The sequence below is a fragment of the Bufo bufo genome, chromosome 9 (genome assembly GCF_905171765.1).
Source record: "Bufo bufo chromosome 9, aBufBuf1.1, whole genome shotgun sequence".
Lineage (NCBI taxonomy): Eukaryota > Metazoa > Chordata > Amphibia > Anura > Bufonidae > Bufo > Bufo bufo.
The window spans coordinates 169305007-169330162 of record NC_053397.1 but is presented as its reverse complement, the minus strand read 5'-3'; positions in this window follow the sequence as shown (position 1 = coordinate 169330162).

Below are 25156 nucleotides of genomic sequence, written 5' to 3'. Positions count from 1 at the left end.
AGTAGTTCAGTCACTCTTACGTAGCAAGGAGCGCTCTCCTGGACCTGCAGCGACAGAATGGCCTGCCGCTACACCACATAATCTGCACCATGTCAACTCACTTGAATTCAACATTGCATATGGTCGAGTGTCTATATAAGCATTGGAAAGCAATGAACGATTTTGTCATGCACTAGACAGCGTCAGCAGTAGGGAGCATGTGTTGGTCAGGTCAGGTAGTGGTAGCTCATTTGAGACACCTGTCAGGTGCTGAAGCCCTTCAAAGTGGCCAAAAAGTTTGTCAGCAGGGACAACTGCGGCATGAACGACGTCATCCCTCTCATCTTAGAACAGACGCTGACGCTCATGCAGCGACAATGGAAGAAGAGCAACTGACGAATCTTGCTGTCTGAACTATGTCCCTGTTGGGGACACACAAAGGGAATCTGTCATGGAGGAGGAGGATGACAAAGATGAGAATGAGGAGCTGCCACTACAAGAGGAGGAGTCCAAGATGGAAGAGCAAGAGGACGATGATGAGGATGGCACCGGCCAAAACACCCAATCGTCTCAGTGGGGGCATAGCGGGAAAGAAGTTGGTCCTCGGGCACGCTGGACAGAATGGCGACCTGTATGCTCACTTGCTTACACAGTGACAGTGTCACAGCCTCGGTGTTGTGCGCTGTGACACGTTTGCTGTACATGCCGGTTGCCAGGGCCAACGCGTAGTTGTCTGCATGTGTGTACTTTGCTCCCCTTCTCCTGGTTCCTGCTCTGTCTGGTGGTTAACTACCTTGCTGGGTGTAGTCATTAGGTGCTTCTAATACCTACAGCTTAAGGCCAGGAGTCAGTTGTACTCCAGCCCTGGTGTGTGCTGGAGTTATGCTCCCTGTCTGGCTGTTCCATCTTCCAATGTTAGGGCCACCTAGTGGGACATCAATGTCTCCTGCGATGTCTCTCCGTTGTCATCCCTCTGTCCTCCCTTCACTACCCTTGCATATGTTTGGTGATGTTTATGTATGGATGGTTGTTGTCGTGTCTAGTGGTTGTTACATGTCTGGTCCCTTGGTATTTGTAGTCCAGCATGTTTGCTAGACTTGATCCTGTGTTGTGTACCTCCGGAAGGGGGCTGGTTTCCCGGAGGGGGGAACCATAAGCCTGTATGCAGCGCTGCTTGGCGCTGCCGGGCACCTTGAGGCATGGGGTCCAGGCAGTTACTGGCATGCTGGATACCTGTGTGTGGGTGTTGTTGGTACAGTGTCCTGTTTGGTGTGTGGGCTCCTGTAAATATGCACGGGTTCAAGTTATAGTGGCTGCGGCAGGTAAGTGTGTTTCTGTTACCTGCCGATTTAGTTACTGCATACAGTCTCCTACTTTTCCTTGCAACTAGGCTATTAGAGACTCCTGTTCTTCCGTGTCTTGGAAGAACAGGTCGTCTTTCCCCTGCTCCTATGAAAGGGATTATCAGGGCGACTCAGGGCCAAAGGTATCCTGAGTATGAGCTGTCCTACCATCCAGGTCCGCTCATATGGTGAGGAGTTAGGGCGAGGATTAGGGACGCTTTAGGAGGTGACCTGCTCCCTGATCCCGGCATCCTGGCCTAGCAGCTATCTCTTATCCTGACTTTGTACGGTGGGGGGTTTCCCCCACCATGACAGACAGGCATATTGTTGACATCAAGCAATCTGATGATTACCGGATAGCCATGCTTTTAGACCCTCGCTACCAAGGCTAAATGAGGGAATGTTTTCCTCTGGCAGAAAGGGAGGACAAATTACATTACTACCAGGAAACACTGTGCTTGCAGCTTGCCGCAGCTTATGGTGAGCAGTCCCCTGCCCCCAAGTGTGGGAGGCCCCTCTTATTCTACAGGTTATTCATTAAAATGTTGTTCCCTCAGGAACCCCTGTAAGCATCATATGTCCTACTTCATGTTGGAACCCAAAAAAACATAGGATCCAGGGCCTATGTCCACCACCTCTTAAGGGATTTCCCAGCTGATTTCTACTTTGCAATTTTTTCATTTGCAGTACTGTGCTTTAATTTTCTGCTGAACAAATACATAGCTACAGTTAATTGCTTTCTTAATTGTAGTTGAGAAGTTTTTATCATGTGAGGTATTGCCGCATGCAAAATTATAATCCTGGGTGTGCTTATGACAATATTGTATTATGACATTGCTACTCTGACATTCCTTACTAGTACTTTTTATTGTTATAACAATATTAAATTTTTCTCTGCTGTTTACTAGTCTATCGTCGCGCCGTCTTCAAAATCTGATGATTTTTTTAAAACGTTTTTTTTCTTGCTTAACTTCCAATAGTGCACACAAATCTACTATTCTGAAATCTAACAGAGAGAATTCTTTCATATGGAACGCTTATGGAAATTGCAAGTTGTAGCTCCATAGACCTTTATGCAGCCTTGTCCAATGTTCTTTTATAAATCCCTTAGCCCTAGTAGAAGAGTCGCTTGATCACCTCTGGGAGGTTTATTAATTGAAGGAAATCTAGAATACAAATTTGCCATGTCTTATGCTATAATCTGTTATAGCTTCCAGCTGTTGGTGACATAGTCCAGGGAGAGTAATAATCCTACTGACGTCATGTCTATCATGTGTATCTCTTGAGACGTACAAGGTCGAAAAAAATATATCCCAGTTGAGGCAATGGAATTAATGTTACGTTTGAGATGAGCTTTTACCCTTTGCTAATCGAATGTCTAATTTATGGTTTACACATTAATAAATAGCAATATAGTTACGGTTTATCACGTATTATTAAAGCTCAGTTATAGATGCTAAATCCAGAAATTAAAGCAATGAAAATATTTGTGGAGGAACTTTGGGATCCATTATCCTGTTGATATAGAATTTTACAGCGTTACATCAAACAAAAAACAATACATTTCAAGCGGCTGCTTTTGTCAAGAGAGACCAGAGCGCTGACAGATTCTATATCAGAGAGTAACCATATTCCATTAATAGTCTGCTGCAGTCATGAATGGAGCAGGTAGTACTACAACAAAGTGCATTGCACGATAGAAGTTTGTAAAATCAGACTTGACTACTGGTGTGAAGAGACACAAAGGGAACGGGAGTGTGATGCGGTGTGGAGTACATTGGAACTGTGTAATCCATTCTGATTTGCTTTCTGGCAGCTGTTTCTCTCAGATGCTTTCCACAGTGTGTTCTGATATGTGAGAGAACAAATAACATTGTGGTAACATGACATCGTGACACGAAGCAGGCTGTGATTTCTACATGGCTTAATCAGATTCCTTCACCCTTGAGTGACAGCCAAGCAGAGTCAAACAAAAATTCTTCACAAATGTACACTGAAAAACTAACAACCATTCTCCACCATGACATCACAAATACAGAACCATCTGTCCTTCCCTCATCTCCGTAGAGTATCTGCTCATCTCTGTTCTCGCCTCTCCTGGCAGCGAGCATATACACTAGTGATCCCTGGTCGGAGAGAGAGCAGGGTATAATTGGAAGAGGAAGCACTGCAGAAGTTGACAGACGCAGGAAGAATGGTCTCCCTCATGAAAATCACGAGGGGGAACAGAGCAGAGTTTCCATGGTAACGATAGGCCTAGGAAAGCAAGGCCTAGTGTGCCGCCACCATTCATAGGTCATATGTAAAGGGCTTGTTAGCAGGCAGTTTCATTAACCTACACAAATTAAGCATCTGTTTTTTTGTTCTGGAGTTTAAGTATACTTCTAAAATATTATGCAACGAAAAGAGGATTTAATTTGGGTTTTGAGTCAAAACAGCCCATAATTATACATATGGCATGACTAAACTGTTGTAACAAATCCTATATATTACCCAATAAGGTGGTCATACAAATATATTAACTTTTTAACTTTTGACCAAAAACTCATTCTGCCAATAGCAACTCCCCCATTAACATGCATGCTTCCCTTGGCCAAGTATATGTGTTTGAGCCATTGGGGAGAGAGGAGTAAGCCACTGTAGTGCCCTGGAGCAGGAGTACTTTGAGTCTGGACATTTGTGGACATTTTCCCCTGTTTAACGTATGCAAAGTCATCAACTCCTTACTTTATTTCACATTAAAGGGTTAACTTGCACTGGCATATACTGGTTAATACTGTGTAACTGCATTTTATATGTTTGTTGTGATATATATCCTGTTCATTTGCACTGTATTTGCATGACACCATGGAAAGGGTTAATGAACACCCGAGACTTTTGGGACTTTCGAGCTAATAATGAGAAGCTATTAATTATCCACAGTTACCATAAGGTTTAAAGAAGGGTATGTTTTGGAGGGAAAAAGCCATACTTGTTTACCACCAAAACCACATATACTTACCTTTTGAATGTCTGGTTTAGCTATGTTATTATGTCTGAGGACTTGTTTTGGTCCGGAAAAATTGCTTTGTCATTCTCTTTAGGTATCATTAAAGTTATAATGCAAGTTTATGAGTGACAAGAATTGTAACATTGTATTTGCTTGGGTTGTCTTTCTCCACTCCACCCTTACCACTAGAAGATTCTAGTTCAGACAGAAACTGTATATAAGGAGAGCAGTCAGAGTACCAAGTGTTCTGCAGTTAGGAATCAGTGCTTAGAAGAAGACACTGAGATGGTGATGCTAAGCCACAGACCATGGGTCACCAGTCCTGTGACCAAGGAGCCAGCCGGACTACTGAGCCATAGACCGTGGGCCTCCAGACTTTGGCCAGGGTATCAGCATTCTGAGAGAGAGAGAGATAGCTATCTCAGGCCTTTCCTCACCATGAACCCTTCTTATGGCAGATAGGAGACTGGAGAAGCCAGCTCAGTGTCTTGCCTGTATTGTTTTGCACTTGAGTCCCTCCAGTAAAGAAACACACTGGTTATCTGCAGACCCTGACTCTCTGGACGTATTTCCCCTTAAGGTGCACCACAACTTTCCTTCCTTTCCAGTAACACATGGTGACACCTCCGCAGTGTCCGGGGGACCCTGCGTAGCATTGGAGCCACCTCATACCCGGCCACTGCACCACTGCCAGACACGTATCTCTAATCTGCAATGTCTGAAATCAGCTAGTGAGGCCGAGTTTTGTCTTACTACGGCTATAATAAAGATTTACTGACAATTGGTACAATTGTAGCATTAACATCAATTAGTCTATAAGTTCCCATCTAGGATGATGTGTAGTACACCAAGCCTGGGTGCACTATAAACTGTTTATTGTAGTGCATAATGTTGTTTACCGTTTGCTTCTGTCCATGGTCCAACCAAGGAATGGTTGGCAAAGGTTGGCAGGAACAGGGATAACCTACAGGGTTAATCTACCGTATTTTCCGGCATATAAGACGACTTTTTAACACATGAAAATCTTCTCAAAATTCGGGGGTCGTCTTATACGCCAGGTGTCATCTTATAGGCTGGTATACGGCGTGCTGAAACTTACGGTACTTACTTCCGAGCCGGACCAGAGATTATGACAACACTATTCGCTGTTGTGAGATCGTGAAAACTCAGATCTGATGGTATATTTTAACCCTGAGGCGTCCCCATCACCATGGGAACGCCTATGGGTTAGAATATACCATCGGATCTGATTTTTCACGATCTCACAACAGCTAAATTGTCTTGTCATAAGACTATGCAACCAATAGAGGGTGCTGTTCATGAGTTATAAACAGTGCCCTATATTGGTTGCATAGACTTGATTATCTATTAGCTGATTGTGGGAAACAGCGAATTCTCCATTCTGCGCTTCCTCGTGTCCCTGCTGTAAAGAGACTCCGGCTGGACCCGCTCTGACCGAACCTCCTGAAGCATGAGCTGGTGAGTGGCGCGGGTGGTTTGCGCACGTGTAGTCTTCACGCTGCCCTGGAGTGGAGGGTGCCGGGGCCGCTACAGTGAAGGGTGAGGATGGGTCTTGGGCGGCTGAGGCAGGCGGCGCTGCGTCCGCGCCATTATCAAAGTAAAAGTCCAGCCTGCCTGCTTAGCTTGGGTCTTCTTCCCCCGTGGCATCGTGAGTATGTTTACTAAGGGAGCATAAGTATTTTTATAAAAATTACCATATTGAAATCAAATCAGATTTTATTTATATTTATTTGGTGTGCGTTGGAAGAGGGGTAGTCTTATACGGCGAGTATAGCCCAAACCCTATATTTTAACTGGAAAAGTTGGGGGTCGTCTTACATGCCCAGTCGTCTTATACGCCGGAAAATATGGTATTTTGTTTTATGGGATTTAACGGTGCTACATGGATGCTCAAGCTTTGACATATTTTTTATAACCCAACCCTGATCTATACTCCTCCACAATATTGTCTCTGACCTGTATGGAGAGCTCCTTGGTCTTCACTTTGCTTGCTTAGTAATGTTGTAGACTCATAGCAAAGAGGGTGAATGCATATGCACTCAAAACTTTTCAGTTTTTATGTTTTTTGTTTTTTTAAACAAGATTTATTTTTTCCATTTTAATGTAACAATTTGGACTATGTTGGCAGGTCATAACATCAAATCAAAATTAAATGCACCAATGAGGGTGAATACTTTTGCAAAGAATGGTAATGGTAAGCCTCTTGGCACACGTGGGCCCTGTAGGAGCTGATGGTGCAAGAAACTATGGTGAAGTAAATTATAACAGTGTGACCCAAATATTCCTAGCTATGCTCTGTGGCAATGATCAACCACAGATAGCTCACTTTATAGTACCACAGCAAGTTTTCATCGAAAATGGAGTTGTTGCTCCAGGCAACAGCTTCTATAAATGTACAGGGTCTGCAAGGTCCATGAACATTCCCTCTGGGCTCTCTAGACATCAATACCCATGTAGCTTGTTGCTATGGCAGCCTGGCATATGGGGTTTGACCATGTCCCTGAATGTAAATTGGCTTGCTCTGCTTAGATCCTGAATATTTTACAATTGAAGTGCTCGTGTTTCTTCAGGCACTCCATCAAGCCAGTTGAACTGACAGCATTGATCTCAGCTCAGCTTCTTTACCTAGAGCCTAGAGCCCTAGTAACTGGCATCCTCTACTGAAGGGCTAAGGCCTACATTGAATGCATATGTTTTATTAGTTACTGCTTTTTGGTTTATCTGTCTTCTGTATTGTAAAATCATTTGTCTTTTACTTGTTATAAATATTGCTATAGTAAATCAACTTTATTCTCTAACTGCACTGCACCATAATAATACGTAATAGCAGATAGATAGGTAGTTAGCAGGAGTCACTGTCTGAAGCAGGACCTAATAGGTTTTTAATAGGTCACTTTAACAAAGACTTAATATACTGTAGAAACATTGTAGTGTATTATTGGAGTGATAAAAGGATTATAGGTTTAAAGACTATGGACACCTTTGGCAATTGGCACCTTTTGTTTTACTATTGCATTCTCATTTTGACTTAAAAAATCATTTTTTATTTGATCTTTATTCAAAATTTTGAGTCCCTTTCTCTGTAAAGCCTTGAGATTCTATAGGAGTATGCTCTGTGTTTTTTTTTTACTGTGTATCATCAGGCAGCTCAGCTCTTTATCTTCCTGATAAGAATGTGACTTTATTAAGTGTTTTTGAGCCCTAGGGACCAAGTTCCTTTTCTCTCCCTGTGTAACTGTAAATGTAGTCCCAGGGGGAGGTTAACATGCACTTCTGTGCATGTTATTAATCCCCCTTACCCCATAATTTAGAGAGTATACTTGCTCTCCGATTATCAAATTAGTGTCTTTTTTCCAGGAAAAAAGTGTGAAGATGAGCACTGGTTCATCTAATCATCCCTCTGCGCCTAACTAGGCTGTTTATTGATGCCATGACCAGTGTTTGGATCACATTGTCAAATAAGGCTACTTTCACACTAGCGTTCGGGGTTCCGCTTGTGAGTTCCGTTTGAAGGCTCTCACAAGCAGCCCCAAACGGATCCGTACGGCCCCAATGCATTCTGAGTGGATGCGGATCCGCTCAGAATGCCTCAGTCTGGCACTGTTTGACCTCCGTTCCGCTCAGCAGGCGGACACCCGAACGCAGCTTGCAGCGTTCGGGTGTCCGCCTGGCCATGCGGAGACAAACGGATCCATCCAGACTTACAATGTAAGTCAATGGGGACGGATCCGTTTGAAGTTGACACAATATGGTGCAATTTCAAACGGATCCGTCCCCCATTGACTTTCAATGCAAAGTCTGGACGGATCCGTCTGACTAACTTTTTCTGAAAGATAATGCAGACGGATCCGTTCTGAACGGATCCCATCGTTTGCATTATAGGAGCGGATCCGTCTGTGCAGACACCAGACGGATCTGCTCCGAACACAAGTGTGAAAGTAGCCTAAATTGCACCAAACATTTGTAACCTATTAATGTAACAGACTCCGTCTTGTTATGTATAGAAGTTTCTAAACTGTTCAAGAATATTCTAGCATAACAGGATGCAGGTAGGATATGGTGGGTGGTAAGATACAAGAGAGTGAAGAGTTAAAATAATTATTAGGCTTTGCAGTATAACCTGGGGGCTAATTATGACATATTCATGCTAGCAGAATGTGTTTTGTCTATGTGTGTAGGAAGATGTGAACTTGGCTATGGACAAGATTTCAGCCCTACTGCAAACGAGTTTTATTAATTTTTGTGACTTAGTAGATCTTAGTTCTTTGTACTCCATTCTGGCTGTTTCTTTCTGGATGAATTGTTTCCAGGTGTCTGCCTAAACATAATGTACTTTCTTTAAGAATATGGTTAAGAATATGGCCTTGATTTGTATAATCTTTTGTAGTCCAGTTCATTATCAGTAGGCATGCGTAGTAGAATGCTCTTGTGTAACTTTGAAAACCTGTATAACTATATGGCTGGTTTCACACGGGCGTTGCGGGAAAATGTGCGGGTGACTTCTTCACTGAAGTTCGGGTTTGGGTTAGGTGTTCTGTAGATTTTACTATTTTCCTTTATAACATGGTTATAAGGGAAAATAATAGCATTCTTAATACAGAATGCTTGCTAAAATATGGCTTGAGAGGTTAAAAAAAATAATAATTAACTCACCCCCTCCTCTTGTTCATGCAGCCGGAATCGTGTTCTCTCTTCTTCTTTCAGGACCTGCAAAAGGACCTTTGATGACGTAATCCTTCTATCTTCTTTAAGCAGGACCTGCGCTGATGTCACCGCACTCACCACCTCATCAAAAGTCCTTTTGCAGAAAGAAGAAGAAAGAAGACAATGCCAGCTGCGCGAACAAGAGGATGAGGTGAGTAAATTTTTTGTTATTTTTTTAACCCCTCAAGCAACATTTTAGTAAGCATTCTGTATTAAGAATGCTATTATTTTCCCTTATAACCATGTTGTAATGGAAAATAATACAGTGATTAGACTTTAACCACCTCAGCCCCCAGTGCTTAAACACCCTGAAAGACCAGGCCACTTTTTACACTTCTGACCTACACTACTTTCACCGTTTATTGCTCGGTCATGCAACTTACCACCCAAATGAATTTTACCTCCTTTTCTTCTCACTAATAGAGCTTTCATTTGGTGGTATTTCATTGCTGCTGACATTTTTACTTTTTTTGTTATTAATCGAAATTTAACGATTTTTTTTGCAAAAAAATGACATTTTTCACTTTCAGTTGTAAAATTTTGCAAAAAAAACGACATCCATATATAAATTTTGCTCTAAATTTATTGTTCTACATGTCTTTGATAAAAAAAAAATGTTTGGGTAAAAAAAAAATGGTTTGGGTAAAAGTTATAGCGTTTACAAACTATGGTACAAAAATGTGAATTTCCGCTTTTTGAAGCAGCTCTGACTTTCTGAGCACCCGTCATGTTTCCTGAGGTTCTACAATGGCCAGACAGTACAAACACCCCACAAATGACCCCATTTCGGAAAGTACACACCCTAAGGTATTCGCTGATGGGCATAGTGAGTTCATAGAACTTTTTATTTTTTGTCACAAGTTAGCGGAAAATGATGATTTTTTTTTTTTTTTTTTTTTCTTACAAAGTCTCATATTCCACTAACTTGTGACAAAAAATAAAAAGTTCTATGAACTCACTATGCCCATCAGCGAATACCTTGGGGTCTCTTCTTTCCAAAATGGGGTCACTTGTGGGGTAGTTATACTGCCCTGGCATTCTAGGGGCCCAAATGTGTGGTAAGGAGTTTGAAATCAAATTCTGTAAAAAAATGACCTGTGAAATCCGAAAGGTGCTCTTTGGAATATGGGCCCCTTTGCCCACCTAGGCTGCAAAAAAGTGTCACACATCTGGTATTGCCGTACTCAGGAGAAGGTGGGGAATGTGTTTTGGGGTGTCATTTTACATATACCCATGCTGGGTGAGAGAAATATCTTGGCAAAAGACAACTTTTCCCATTTTTTTATACAAAGTTGGCATTTGACCAAGATATTTATCTCACCCAGCATGGGTATATGTAAAAAGACACCCCAAAACACATTCCCCACCTTCTCCTGAGTACGGAGATACCAGATGTGTGACACTTTTTTGCAGCCTAGGTGGGCAAAGGGGCCCATATTCCAAAGAGCACCTTTCGGATTTCACAGGTCAATTTTTACAGAATTTGATTTCAAACTACTTACCACACATTTGGGCCCCTAGAATGCCAGGGCAGTATAACTACCCCACAAGTGACCCCATTTTGGAAAGAAGACACCCCAAGGTATTCCGTGAGCGGCATGGCGAGTTCCTAGAATTTTTTATTTTTTGTCACAAGTTAGTGGAAAATGATGATTTTTTTTTTTTCATACAAAGTCTCATATTCCACTAACTTGTGACAAAAAATAAAAACTTCCATGAACTCACTATGCCCATCAGCGAATACCTTGGGGTCTCTTCTTTCCAAAATGGGGTCACTTGTGGGGTAGTTATACTGCCCTGGCATTCTAGGGGCCCAAATGTGTGGTAAGGAGTTTGAAATCAAATTCTGTAAAAAATGACGAGTGAAATCCGAAAGGTGCTCTTTGGAATATGGGCCTCTTTGCCCACCTAGGCTGCAAAAAAGTGTCACACATCTGGTATCTCCGTACTCGGGAGAAGTTGGGGAATGTGTTTTGAGGTGTCATTTTACATATACCCATGCTGGGTGAGATAAATATCTTGGTCAAATGCCAACTTTGTATAAAAAAATGGGAAAAGTTGTCTTTTGCCAAGATATTTCTCTCACCCAGCATGGGTATATGTAAAATGACACCCCAAAACACATTCCCCAACTTCTACTGAATACGGAGATACCAGATGTGTGACACTTTTTTGCAGCCTAGGTGGGCAAAGGGGCCCATATTCCAAAGAGCACCTTTCGGATTTCACTCGTCATTTTTTACAGAATTTGATTTCAAACTCCTTACCACACATTTGGGCCCCTAGAATGCCAGGGCAGTATAACTACCCCATAAGTGACCCCATTTTGGAAAGAAGAGACCCCAAGGTATTCGCTGATGGGCATAGTGAGTTCATGGAAGTTTTTATTTTTTGTCACAAGTTAGTGGAATATGAGACTTTGTATGAAAAAAAAAAAAAATCATCATTTTCCACTAACTTGTGACAAAAAATAAAAAATTCTAAGAACTCGCCATGCCCCTCACGGAATACCTTGGGGTGTCTTCTTTCCAAAATGGGGTCACTTGTGGGGTAGTTATACTGCCCTGGCATTTTCCAGGGGCCCTAATGTGTGGTAAGTAGGTAAATGACCTGTGAAATCCTAAAGGTGCTCTTTGGAATGTGGGCCCCTTTGCCCACCTAGGCTGCAAAAAAGTGTCACACATCTGGTATCTCCGTATTCAGGAGACGTTGGGGAATGTGTTTTGGGGTGTCATTTTACATATACCCATGCTGGGTGAGAGAAATATCTTGGCAAAAGACAACTTTTCCCATTTTTTTATACAAAGTTGGCATTTGACCAAGATATTTATCTCACCCAGCATGGGTATATGTAAAATGACACCCCAAAACACATTCCCCAACTTCTCCTGAGTACGGCGATACCACATGTGTGACACTTTTTTGCAGCCTAGATGCGCAAAGGGGCCCAAATTCATTTTAGGAGGGCATTTTTAGACATTTGGATACCAGACTTCTTCTCACGCTTTGGGGCCCCTAGAATGCCAGGGCAGTATAAATACCCCACATGTGACCCCATTTTGGAAAGAAGACACCCCAAGGTATTCAATGAGGGGCATGGCGAGTTCATAGAAATTTTTTTTTTTTGGGCACAAGTTAGCGGAAATTGATATTTTTTATTTTTTTTCTCACAAAGTCTCCCGTTCCGCTAACTTGGGACAAAAATTTCAATCTTTCATGGACTCAATATGCCCCTCACGGAATACCTGGGGTGTCTTCTTTCCGAAATGGGGTCACATGTGGGGTATTTATACTGCCCTGGCATTCTAGGGGCCCTAAAGCGTGAGAAGAAGTCTGGAATATAAATGTCTAAAAAATTTTACGCATTTGGATTCCGTGAGGGGTATGGTGAGTTCATGTGAGATTTTATTTTTTGACACAAGTTAGTGGAATATGAGACTTTGTAAGAAAAAAAAAAAAAAATTCCGCTAACTTGGGCCAAAAAAATGTCTGAATGGAGCCTTACAGAGGGTGATCAATGACAGGGGGGGTGATCAATGACAGGGGGGTGATCAATGACAGGGGGGGGTGATCAATGACAGGGGGGTGATCAGGGAGTTTATATGGGGTGATAACCACAGTCATTGATCACGCCCGTGTAAGGCTTCATTCAGACGTCCGTATGCGTTTTGCGGATCCGATCCATCTATCAGTGCATCCGTAAAAATCATGCGGACATCTGAATGGAGCTTTACAGGGGGGTAATCAATGACAGGGGTGTAATCAATGACAGGGGGGTGATCAGGGAGTCTATATGGGGTGATAACCACAGTCATTGATCATGCCCCTGTAAGGCTTCATTCAGACGTCCGGATGCGTTTTGTGGATCCGATCCATCTATCAGTGCATCCGTAAAAATCATGCGGACATCTGAATGGAGCTTTACAGGGGGGTAATCAATGACAGGGGTGTAATCAATGACAGGGGGGTGATCAGGGAGTCTATATGGGGTGATAACCACAGTCATTGATCATGCCCCTGTAAGGCTTCATTCAGATGTCCGGATGCGTTTTGCGGATCCGATCCATCTATCAGTGCATCCGTAAAAATCATGCGGACATCTGAATGGAGCTTTACAGGGGGGTAATCAATGACAGGGGGGTAATCAATGACAGGGGTGTAATCAATGACAGGGGGGTGATCAGGGAGTCTATATGGGGTGATAACCACAGTCATTGATCACGCCCCTGTAAGGCTTCATTCAGACGTCCGTATGCGTTTTGCGGATCCGATCCATCTATCAGTGCATCCGTAAAAATCATGCGGACATCTGAATGGAGCTTTACAGGGGGTTGATCAATGACAGGGGTGTGATCAGGGAGTCTATATGGGGTGATAACCACAGTCATTGATCACGCCCCTGTAAGGCTTCATTCAGACGTCCGGATGCGTTTTGCGGATCCGATCCATCTATCAGTGGATCCGTAAAAATCATGCGGACATCTGAATGGAGCTTTACAGGGGGTTGATCAATGACAGGGGGGGTAATCAATGACAGGGGGGTGATCAGGGAGTCTATATGGGGTGATAACCACAGTCATTGATCATGCCCCTGTAAGGCTTCATTCAGACGTCCGGATGCGTTTTGCGGATCCGATCCATCTATCAGTGCATCCGTGAAAATCATGCGGACATCTGAATGGAGCTTTACAGGGGGTTGATCAATGACAGGGGTGTAGTCAATGACAGGGGGGTGATCAGGGAGTCTATATGGGGTGATCAGGGGTGATCAGGGGCTAATAAGGGGTTAATAAGTGACGGGGGGGGGGGGGGGGTGTAGTGTAGTGTAGTGGTGCTTGGTGGGACTTTACTGAGCTACCTGTGTCCTCTGGTGGTCGATCCAAACAAAGGGGACCACCAGAGGACCAGGTAGCAGGTATATTAGACGTTGTTATCAAAACAGCGTCTAATATACCTGTTAGGGGTTAAAAAAAACACATCTCCAGCCTGCCAGCGAACGATCGCCGCTGGCAGGCTGGAGATCAACTCTCTTACCTTCCGTTCCTGTGAGCGCGCGCGCGTTCACAGGAAATCCCGGCTCACGCGAGATGACGCGTATATGCGTCGCTGAGCGCAGGGCTGCCACCTCCGGAACGCAAATCTGCGTACAGCGGTCCGGAGGTGGTTAATGGGGTTGCTTATCACTATCATCTCCTAGCAACCATGCGTGAAAATCGCACCACATCCGCACTTGCGGATGCTTGCGATTTTCACGCAGACCCATTCATTTCTATGGGGCCTGCGTTGCGTGAAAAACGCAGAATATAGAACATGCTGCAATTTTCATGCAACATACAAGTGATGCATGAAAATCACTGCTCATCTGCACAGCCCCATTGAAGTGAATGGGTCTGGATTCAGTGCGGGTGCAATGCGTTCACCTCACGCATGAAAGGGGCCTTTATCTCACTGTTTGTCGCCATGAATTGTTGTTTTCAATTTGTTTACAAAATAAAAGCATAAGAGACCACGGCAATCTAGGCTCCTGCACAGGGCTGCACAGTTCAAGGGCAGCACTGAAATAAGTGTACATTCGTGGCCAAAAGTTTTGAGAATTACATAAATATTGGAAATTGGAAAAGTTGCTGCTCAAGTTTTTATAATAGCAATTTGCATATACTCCAGAATGTTATGAAGAGTGATGAGATGAATTGCATAGTCCTTCTTTGCCATGAAAATGAACTTAATCCCAAAAAAACCTTTCCACTGCATTTCATTGCTGTCATTAAAGGACCTGCTGAGATCATTTCAGTAATCGTCTTGTTAACTCAGGTGAGAATGTTGACGAGCACAAGGCTGGAGATCATTATGTCAGGCTGATTGGGTTAAAATGGCAGACTTGACATGTTAAAAGGAGGGTGATGCTTGAAATCATTGTTCTTCCATTGTTAACCATGGTGACCTGCAAAGAAACGCATGCAGCCATCATTGCGTTGCATAAAAATGACTTCACAGGCAAGGATATTGTGGTTACTAAGATTGCACCTCAATGAACAATTTATAGGATCATCAAGAACTTCAAGGAAAGAGGTTCAATTCTTGTTAAGAAGGCTTCAGGGCGTCCAAGAAAGTCCAGCAAGCGCCAGGATCGTCTCCTAAAGAGGATTCATCTGCGGGATCGGAGTGCCACCAGTGCAGAGCTTGCTCAGGAATGGCACACAGTGAGGCGAAGACTTTTGGAAGATGGCCTGGTGTCAAGAAGGGCAGCAAAGAAGCCACTTCTCTCCAAAAAAAACATCAGGGACAGATTGATCTTCTGCAGAAAGTATGGTGAATGGACTGCTGAGGACTGGGGCAAAGTCATATTCTCCGATGAAGCCTCTTTCCGATTGTTTGGGGCATCTGGAAAAAGGCTTGTCCGGAGAAGAAAAGGTGAGCGCTACCATCAGTCCTGTGTCATGCCAACAGTAAAGCATCCTGAGACCATTCATGTGTGGGGTTGCTTCTCATCCAAGGGAGTTGGCTCACTCACAATTTTGCCCCAAAACACAGCCATGAATAAAGAATGGTACCAAAACACCCTCCAACAGCAACTTCTTCCAACAATCCAGCAACAGTTTGGTGAAGAACAATGCATTTTCCAGCACGATGGAGCACCGTGCCATAAGGCAAAAGTGATAACTAAGTAGCTCGGGGACCAAAACGTTGACATTTTGGGTCCATGGCCTGGAAACTCCCCAGATCTTAATCCCATTGAGAACTTGTGGTCAATCCTCAAGAGGCGGGTGGACAAACAAAAACCCACTAATTCTGACAAACTCCAAGAAGTGATTATGAAAGAATGGGTTGCTATCAGTCAGGAATTGGCCCAGAAGTTGATTGAGAGCATGCCCAGTCGAATTGCAGAGGTCCTGAAAAAGAAGGGCCAACACTGCAAATACTGACTCTTTGCATAAATGTCATGTAATTGTCGATAAAAGCCTTTGAAGCGTATGAAGTGTGTGTAATTTTTTTTCACTACATCACAGAAACAACTGAAACAAAGATCTAAAAGCAGTTTAGCAGCAAACTTTGTGAAAACTAATATTTGTGTCATTCTCAAAACTTTTGGCCACGACTGTAGAGTATTTTTTATCTTCTACCCTAATTTAAAAAAAGTGCAAATAAATTATGTTGGCCCTCAAGGCTAATTAGTTACATCGCTAAGGGGTTAAAATGTACTTTAGTCACCTGAGTTGTGCTCCAGTTATATTTACTTGTGCCATAAATTCAAAATCTATAATAAAAAGTGACATTTTCTGGTAGATTTTTCCAATTTTGATGTAACTATTGGGCGGGTGTTAAGAGGCTTCGCAGGCCTTAACAAATTTGCCGTATCTTTGATATCTGTGGAGCAGAAACTGAAACATACAGTATGTCAACTAGAAACTGGTATAGATTTAAGAATTTAAGGTCTTAAAAAAATTTAAACCAAAAAATCAAAATTTTCTTTGCATTGCCATTTTCTGACACCCATAGCTTTTTTTTTTTTTTTTACTTTCCTTACACAGAGCAGTATAAGGGGTTTGTTTTTTGCAGAATGAATTGTAGTTTTTATTGGTACTGTTTTTTTTGTGGTACATTTGACTTTTTTATCACTGTTATTACATTTTTAGTTGGGACACGGTGACCAAAAAATGGCGATTTGTGTGTTTTTATTTTCTTCCGTTACGGCGTATACCACACAAGCAAAATATTTTTATGTTTTAATAGTTCACACATTTTTGGACGAGGACTAGGAGATACCTGTTCTGTTTTTTTTTATTATTTTATGATGTCCTCAATGAAGCTAAACTCTTTGTTACATAGAATGTATGAAATTGGATGTAAATTAGTATGGGTACTTCATGGGATCAGGAAGAAATCTGGAAGCCAGTATTATAGAATAATGCTGAAGGTTTTTAATGGACTACATATTTCTAGAGTGTATCAATGTCTTTTTCAGGTACATATGGTTCATACCACCAAGGATATGTTTTGCTGGTTCTAAGATTATTGGGATATAATGTTGGTTTCTTTGTAAATCATCGTCCTTGTGGGCTTGAGTATTATAATTATAGATGAGCAAATTTATAAAAAATTCGATTCAACTGTATTTTTGGAAAAAATCGGTCCGATTCGAATAAATTTGCGGTGAATTACGTAAAAAAACAACTATTTCCTGGCTGCAGAGAGCCTTTATAGTGGTGTAGAACACTGTGCCTTGCAGTAACATGCATAGGGAGTCTGCTTTGATAGTGAAAAAAATACTATGAGTCCGTATGACATGCAGATGACAGCGTCACTCTTAAAATCACTGCACACTTCACTTATTTTGGTGAAGTCACGGGCCAAAAATGACCAAATAACTCAAGTATAAACTCAGCCTTACAGGTCGATGTTAGCGCTAAGAAGAAGCGCACTTCTTTTACACCGTCGTCAGCTGATTCCACATAGATGTCTACAGAACCTGTTCTATTAAATGCTTATACAAGTAGAGGACCCGACAGAGTGGAGAGGGTGTCAGCAGCAATTTTGTGTCGAGGTCACTGATTATTTTGCCCTTCCTCTGATCCGTCAGAACCATAACCCACAAAAAACAGATCCTGTCTGAGGAGCATCCACCTTCAATCGGTCAGCATTTGGTCAGTAATCCATCAGTATTGCAAATGCCAAAATAAACAGGAGTGAATCCAAAACTGAGATGATACGCAAACAGAATATTTGCAAGTCTAATGTGTTTTGTACCCACTCCTGCTTTTGGCTACTAAAATCACAAGCTAATTCTGATGGGACCATACAGGCCTTACAGGTGCTACTCAGACAGGATCCATTGTGCGTCTCATTTTACCTTCCTTCTGACAGATAAGAGGAAGGGTCAAATAAACGATGTCAACCAAGCCAAAAAGGCAAAATGGTGGCCCAGGCATGAAGTAGGAAGGATGGGAACAGCATGAGAAGTCCACAAAGTGGCCCTATGACATAGTAGTGAGGTGGAAGTAGCATGAGAAGACCACAGAGCAGCACAATTACAGAGTCTGGAGGTGGTAGCAGCAACAGGAGACCACAGAGCAGCACAATGACAATTTCTGGAGGTGGCGGCAGCATCAGGAGACCACAGTTCGGCACAATGACAGAGTCTTCAGGTGGGAGCAGTATGAGGAGGCCACTGAGTGACACAATGACAGAGTCTGGAGGTGGCAGCAGCAGCATCAGGAGAAAGCCACTGAGTGGCACAATGACAGAGTCTGGAGTTGGCAGCATCAGGACAAGGCCACCGAGTGGCACAATGACAGAGTCTGGAGTTGGCAGCAGTATGAGGAGGCCACCGAGTGTCAAAATGACAGAATCTGTAGTTTACAGTATAAGGAGGCCACCGAGTGGCACAATGACAAAGTCTGGAGGTGGCAGCAGTATAAGGAGGCCACCGAGTGGCACAATGACAGAGTCAGGAGGTGGCAGCAGTATGAGGAGGCCACCGAGTGGCACAATTAGAGTCTGGAGGTGGCGACAGCAGCAGCATCAGGTGAAGGCCACTGAATAGTACAATGACAGAGTCTGGAGGTGGCAGCTGCAGCATCAGGAGACCATAGAGCGGCAAAATGAAAGAGTCTGAAGTTGGAAGCATGAGGAAAAGGCCACAGAGTGGCACAATGACAGAGTCTGGAGTTGGCAGCAGTATGAGGAGGCCACCGAGTGTCAAAATGACAGAATCTGGAGTTTACAGTATAAGGAGGCCACCGAGTGGCACAATGACAGAGTCTGGAGTTGGCAGCAGTATGAGGAGGCCACCGAGTGTCAAAATGACAGAATCTGGAGTTTACAGTATAAGGAGACCACCGAGTGGCACAATGACAGAGTCTGGAGTTGGCAGCATCAGGAGAAGGCCACCGAGTGGCACAATGACAGAGTCTGAAGTTGGCAGCAGTATGAGGCCACCGAGTGGCACAATGATAGAGTCTGGAGCTGGCGGCAGCAGCATCAGGAAACCACAGAGCAGCACAATGACAGAGTCTTCAGGTGGCAGCAGTATGAGGAGGCCCTCGAGTGACACAATGATAGAGTCTGGAGGTGGCAGCAGTATGAGGGGGCCACCAAGTGGCACAATGACAGAGTCTGGAGGTGGCGGCAGCATCAGGAGACCACAGAGTGGCACAATAACAGAGTCTGGAGGTGGCAGCAGCAGCAACAGGAGAAGGCCACCCAGTGGCACAATGACAGAGTCTGGAGTTGGCAGCACTATGAAGAGGCCACCGAGTGGCACAATGTCTGAGTCTGGAGGTAGCGGCAGCATGAGGAGACCATAGATTGGCCCAATGACAGAGTGTGGAGGTGGCAGCAGCATCAGGAGACCACAAATTGACCCAGTGACAGTTGGGCGGTGGGTGGCAATACTAGTGCCCGCTGACGATGGTGGGTGAAAGAAAGAGCACTTGGCATCAGATGTGTGTCATCAGGCGGGTGGCAGCATAAGAGTAGTAGCTGAGGAAGGTAGCCAGAAGAAACCAGTCTCTTTTTTCAAGGTTTGGGTGAGGCTGCATGGATCTTATCAGATGCATCAGGCATTGGTAGGTGGAAATCCTGACTGATCCACGTCTGATTCATCTTGACAAAGGTCAGTCTCTCCACATTTTTGGTGGACAGACGAGTTCTCCTTGGGGTAACTATAGCCCCTGCCGCACTAAACACCCGCTCTGATGCCACACTACTGGCCGAGCAGGACAGCTTTTCCAGGGCAAACTTTGCTAGTTGCGGCCACAAATCCAGTTTGTCTGCCCAGTAGTTCAGCGGATCTTCAATGTGGGTTCACAGGGTGACGAACAAGTATGCCACCTCCTGCTGGTTCATGTTCTGCTCCAGGTCTACCTGCTGCTGGTGAGTAGTTTCTTCACTATGCGGGTGAAGAAAGCTGCTCATCAGCGACTGTAGACTCAGGCTGCTGAGGATGGAGCTGGGACTGCTCCTGCCACCCCACCCTTCCCCAGCAGCCATGGCAGTGGAACGTTAGCGCAGAGGGCCCCCCCCTGTCAGACCTGCGAGAGGATGGACGATGGCGCAGATAGGCAGCAGCCAACTGACTACATAGGATGTCTATGTAGTAGTACAGTTTGTCCTTTCTCTCATTGGGTGTAAAAAAGGCCCCCATTTTGGACTGGTAGCAAGGGTCCAACAAGGTGGAGAGCCAGAAGTCATCCCCCTGCCAAATGGTGACAATTCGGCTGTAAGCAAGTGAGCATGCATCGGGCCATTTGTGCAAGTGACTCAGAGGGACTCCCTGCCTCCATCTCCACTGCATACTGCCACGATGTGTCTGGGTCCTCTGTCTCGTCTTCCTCATCACCCTGTAGCTCCTCTGGCTGTGCATGCTCTTCCTCTCCTGTCAGCTGAGTAGAACAACCACCCATTACACTTCATATTGCCTGTGCTCCAATGTCCTTCTCCTCCTTCTCCTCCTCTTCCTGTTCAGCCCCCACAGGGCTCATGTGGCCATGAGATCTAGGCGCCACGTCTCCAGTCCCCTGACCAGCGTTTGTTACCACCATCTGCTTCAGGACATGAAGCAGTGGAATGACGTTGTTCATCCCGTAGTCCTGGCAACTGACAAATAACGTGGCGTCCTCAAAGGGCCTGAGCAAACAGCAGGTGTCACACATGAGCTGCCACTGGCTGACATCAAAGTTACACAAGGGAGTACCCCTTTCCGCTTGGATCGTCAAGAAATCGTTGATGGCCTTTCTCTGTTCATATAGTCGGTCTAACATATGGAGGCTGGAATTCCAACAGGTGGAAACGTCGCATATCCGCCTATGTTGGGGGATGCTATTCTACCACTGCAGCTCAAGGAGGGTGTGCTTTGTGGTGTACAAGTGGCTGAAGTGCATGCAAAGTTTCCTGGCCATTTTTAGGATGTCTTGCAGATGGGTGGAAGACTTCAGGAACCGCTTGACAACCAGATTGAACACGTTGGCTGAGCCCTCCTTGACGCACCGTGATGTCAGTCACCATGGTTCCAATTTTGAGTTGTCGGGGAGAAAGCCAGGATTCGATTTCTTGCTGAAGGACAATGGAGCAGTTCCTCCCCTGTGTGACTCCATTCGCCAAGGCAAACGAGGTCAAGAACAGCATTACAACACTGTGCCCTGCACATGTGGTTTGCTGGAGGGGCACTGTGACTTGTCCCTGCAGTGGAGGCTGAGGACATGGTGGAGGATGAGGAGGCAGGGGCGGACATTGTTGCAGGACCAACGGCATGAGAACGTCGAGGCAGAAGCAGCATGACCTGGCCAAGTGGCTGCTGTGGCTATGCAGGAACCACATTCACCCAGTGGGCCTTAAAGGATATGTATTTTCGGTGACCATAGTTACAGCTCCACACGTCGGCGCTGCTGTGCACTTTGGCAGACACCGACAGGCTCAAGGACTGGCCGACCTTCTGTTCTATATATTTATACAGGGCTGATACTGCCTTTTTCGCAAAGAAATGATGGCTTGGGACTCTCCACCTCGGCTCGGCACAAGCCATCAATTCTCTGAAACGTGCAGAGGGACAGGGAGGCACTGCAGCACCAGCAACTTGGCCAGGAGCACATTCAGCTTCTGCGCCGTTGGATGAGTGCACGCATACTGCTGTCTCTTGGCAATCGCTTCCGTGATCGATTGCTGACGGAATGACTGACAAGGAGTAGGAGGAGGAGGAGCAGGAGAACCTGGACCAGCAGATGATGGGAATGACAGACAGCTCCCTTCGGCTGAGGTGGTGGAGCCCTGACTGCCTCAAACCGGGTGCGTACCACTGGGTTATGCAGCGGTTGCTGCGGCAGGCTGGACCACCACATCGGAGTCACGGTTCTCCCAGGCCACTTTATGGTGACGCTGCATATGTTGATGCAGGGCCATGGTGCCAACAGCTTCACATTCTGCCCACATATCCTACATATGGCCATGTTAACCTCCTCCGGCGGCTTAACAAAAAACTTCCCCGCAAAAGTCTGCACTAACTGAATGCTGCCGCGGCTGCCTCCGTGATCCCCTGCACCAATAGGTAGGCTACTGTGAAGCAGGTGGTCTACCCTGGGCACGTCTGGCTCCCGACCTCCCACTGCTGCCACCCTGCTGACTCCCATCAATGCTACCATCTTGCTGGCTCAGCCGCTGCCTGACAGGCAAGCTTCCACCCTCTTCTCCTAATGATGATGAAGCCCCTTCTGCACCCGGCTCCCAAGTACGATCGGCTTCATCATCATCGACTAGTGTCTGCATGTCACTGATGTCCTCCTCAACGGTTTCTGGGTCAGCAGCCTGACCGCTCGCAACACCACCTCCGACGCCACTCTCCTCATCACTACTTGCCCGCCTAGCGGAGGAAGCGGCGGATGTCCCCTCCAGATCTTGGCTGGGCAGTAGCTGCTGACTGTCCTCTAGTAGCTCATCCTCGCTGTATAGTGGAGCTGAGCCCACAGCATACAATACTTCTGTGACTGAGGGAACAGCAAAGGACAGAGGCAGGTTGCTGCTCTCGGACCATGCCAACTAAGGGTTGTGTCTGATGAACCCACCGACTGCTGGCTGGGGTGTCTGATGTCACTTGGGATGAAGTAGATGACCGAGTTAACCAATCAAGAACCGCTAGGTTTCTGGTCAAGACACGACCGCTAAATGACACCGGAGCTCAGGCCTCTCGCTGCGACTCCTGCTGCTACGCCCCCTTACTCTGCTGCGAACTCTGCCTGCAGCAGAAACATTTAGGCCTCTGCCATTCCTCTGTGCATGGTCTGGCACTTCTCTGTCTGACATAGCTGAACTAAATAAATTAAAAGCAAATTAAAACACCCCTAAAAGCGACAAATATATTTTTCTTTTTGTACTGAAATAGGCCACTAAACGCTTTCACTACAAATAACTGCAACAGTAAAGTGTGTATATACTTTTCTTTCTGTAATTAAATAGGCCACTAAATGCTTTCACTACAAATAACTGCAACAGTGAAATGCGTATATATATTTTTTTTGTACTGAAATAGGCCAGTAAACGTTTTCAACACATACAACTGCAGAAGTGAACTGAGAATATATTTTTCTTTTTGTACTAAAATACGCCACTAAAAGCTTTTACTACAAATAACTGCAGCAGTCAAGTGCATATATATGTTTATTTCTGTACTGAAATAGGCGAGTAAATGCTTTCCTCATATATAACTGTAACAGTGAAATGCGTATATATATTTTTTTGTACTAAAATAGGCCACTTATCTCATTTAACACATATAACTGCAGAAGTGAAATGAGAATATATTTTTATTTTTGTACTGAAATAGGCCACTAAACGCTTTCACCCCAAATAACTACAACAGTGAAATACATATATATTTTTCTTTTTGTACTGAAATAGGCCACTAAACGCTTTCAACAGATATAACTGCAGAAGTGAACTGAGAATATATTTTTCCTTTTGTACTAAAATAGGCCACTAAACGCTTTCACCACAAATAACTACAACAGTGAAGTGCGCATTTATTTTTCTTTCTGTACTGAAATAAGCCACTAAACGCTTTCGCCACAAATAACTGCAACAGTAAAGTGTGCATATATTTTTCTTTCTGTACTGAAATAGGCCATTAAACGCTTTCGCCACAAATAAATGCAACAGTGAAATGCATATATATTTTTCTTTCTGTACTGAAATAGGCCACTAAAGGCTTTCACCACAAATAACTGCAACAGTGAAGTGCATACATATTTTTATTTCTGTACTGAAATAGGCCAGTAAATGCTTTCACCATATATAACTGCAAAAGTGAAATGCGTATATATATTTTTTGTACTAAAATAGGCCACTTAACTCATTTAACACATATAACTGCAGAAGTGAAATGAGAATATATATATATTTTTTTGTACTGAAATAGGCCACTAAATGCTTTCACAACAAATAACTGCAACAGTGAAGTGTGTATATATTTTTCTTTCTGTACTGAAATAGGCCACTAAACGCTTTCACCACAAATAACTGCAACAGTGAAGTGTGCATATATTTTTCTTTCTGAACTGAAATATGCCAGTTAACGCTTTCACCATAAATGACTGCAACAGTGAAATGCGTCTATATTTTTATTTTTGTACTGAAATAGGGCACTAAACGCTCTCACCACAAATAACGGCAACAGGGAATTCCGTGTATATTTTTATTTCTGCACTGAAGTAGGCCACTAAATGCTTTCACCACAAATAACTGCAACAGTGAAGTGTGTATATATTTTTCTTTGTGTACTGAAATAGGCCACTAAATGCTTTCAACGCTACTGTAATATTCGAATCACAAATTTTATTTGTGAATATCACCACTTCGAGAATTCGTGAAGATTTTGAATATAGTGCTATATATTCGTATTCACAAATAATATTTTTTTTTTCCATCTGAACCCATTATCCGTCCCTGCTTCTTGCTTGTGGGCCAATGAGAAGGCTGCAATGTCTTTGTCTGAGCTTAACAACATCCCAAGCAACCAATAGGAAAGTTGCCTACCCCTTACTATATAAGAACTTCCCCAGCAGCCACTTTCTGCAGTTTTTTGCAGTTCTGAGAGAGACAGCAGTGTCAATGCTGTGCTGTGTGATTTGCTGTGTCATTACATTACATTAGATAGATAGTTAGTTAGCCTATATATATATAATACAGATAGTCAGTGTAGGTTAGATCGTGATATAGTGTAGCTGATAGGTTCTGCTGTCCATACATACATGCTACAGACATAGTGCTGTGATGTCACAAGTTCACAACAATACGTGCACCAATCAGAAATATGTAGTCAGATCTACTAAAATGTGAAGTTGCACATATTGTAGTTGGCCAGCTAAGACCTGCCCTAGGTTGCTAGTATAGCCTTATATGTGTATACAACTAAACCTGCTAACAGCCTTAATACAGTTCATATGTTTATGTGTTAAAGACAAAAGCAGAGCTATTTACTGTGACATCATGTTTTGGATGTCAAATAACTGTTATATTTTGTGTTCACAGAAGCAGAAATAGATAATATGCCTTTTAAGATCCATTTTGTAATGTAAGGTAAGCTCAGTGACACAGCAGAAACAACAGAAAGTATAGTGTTAATCTGTTGTTGCTG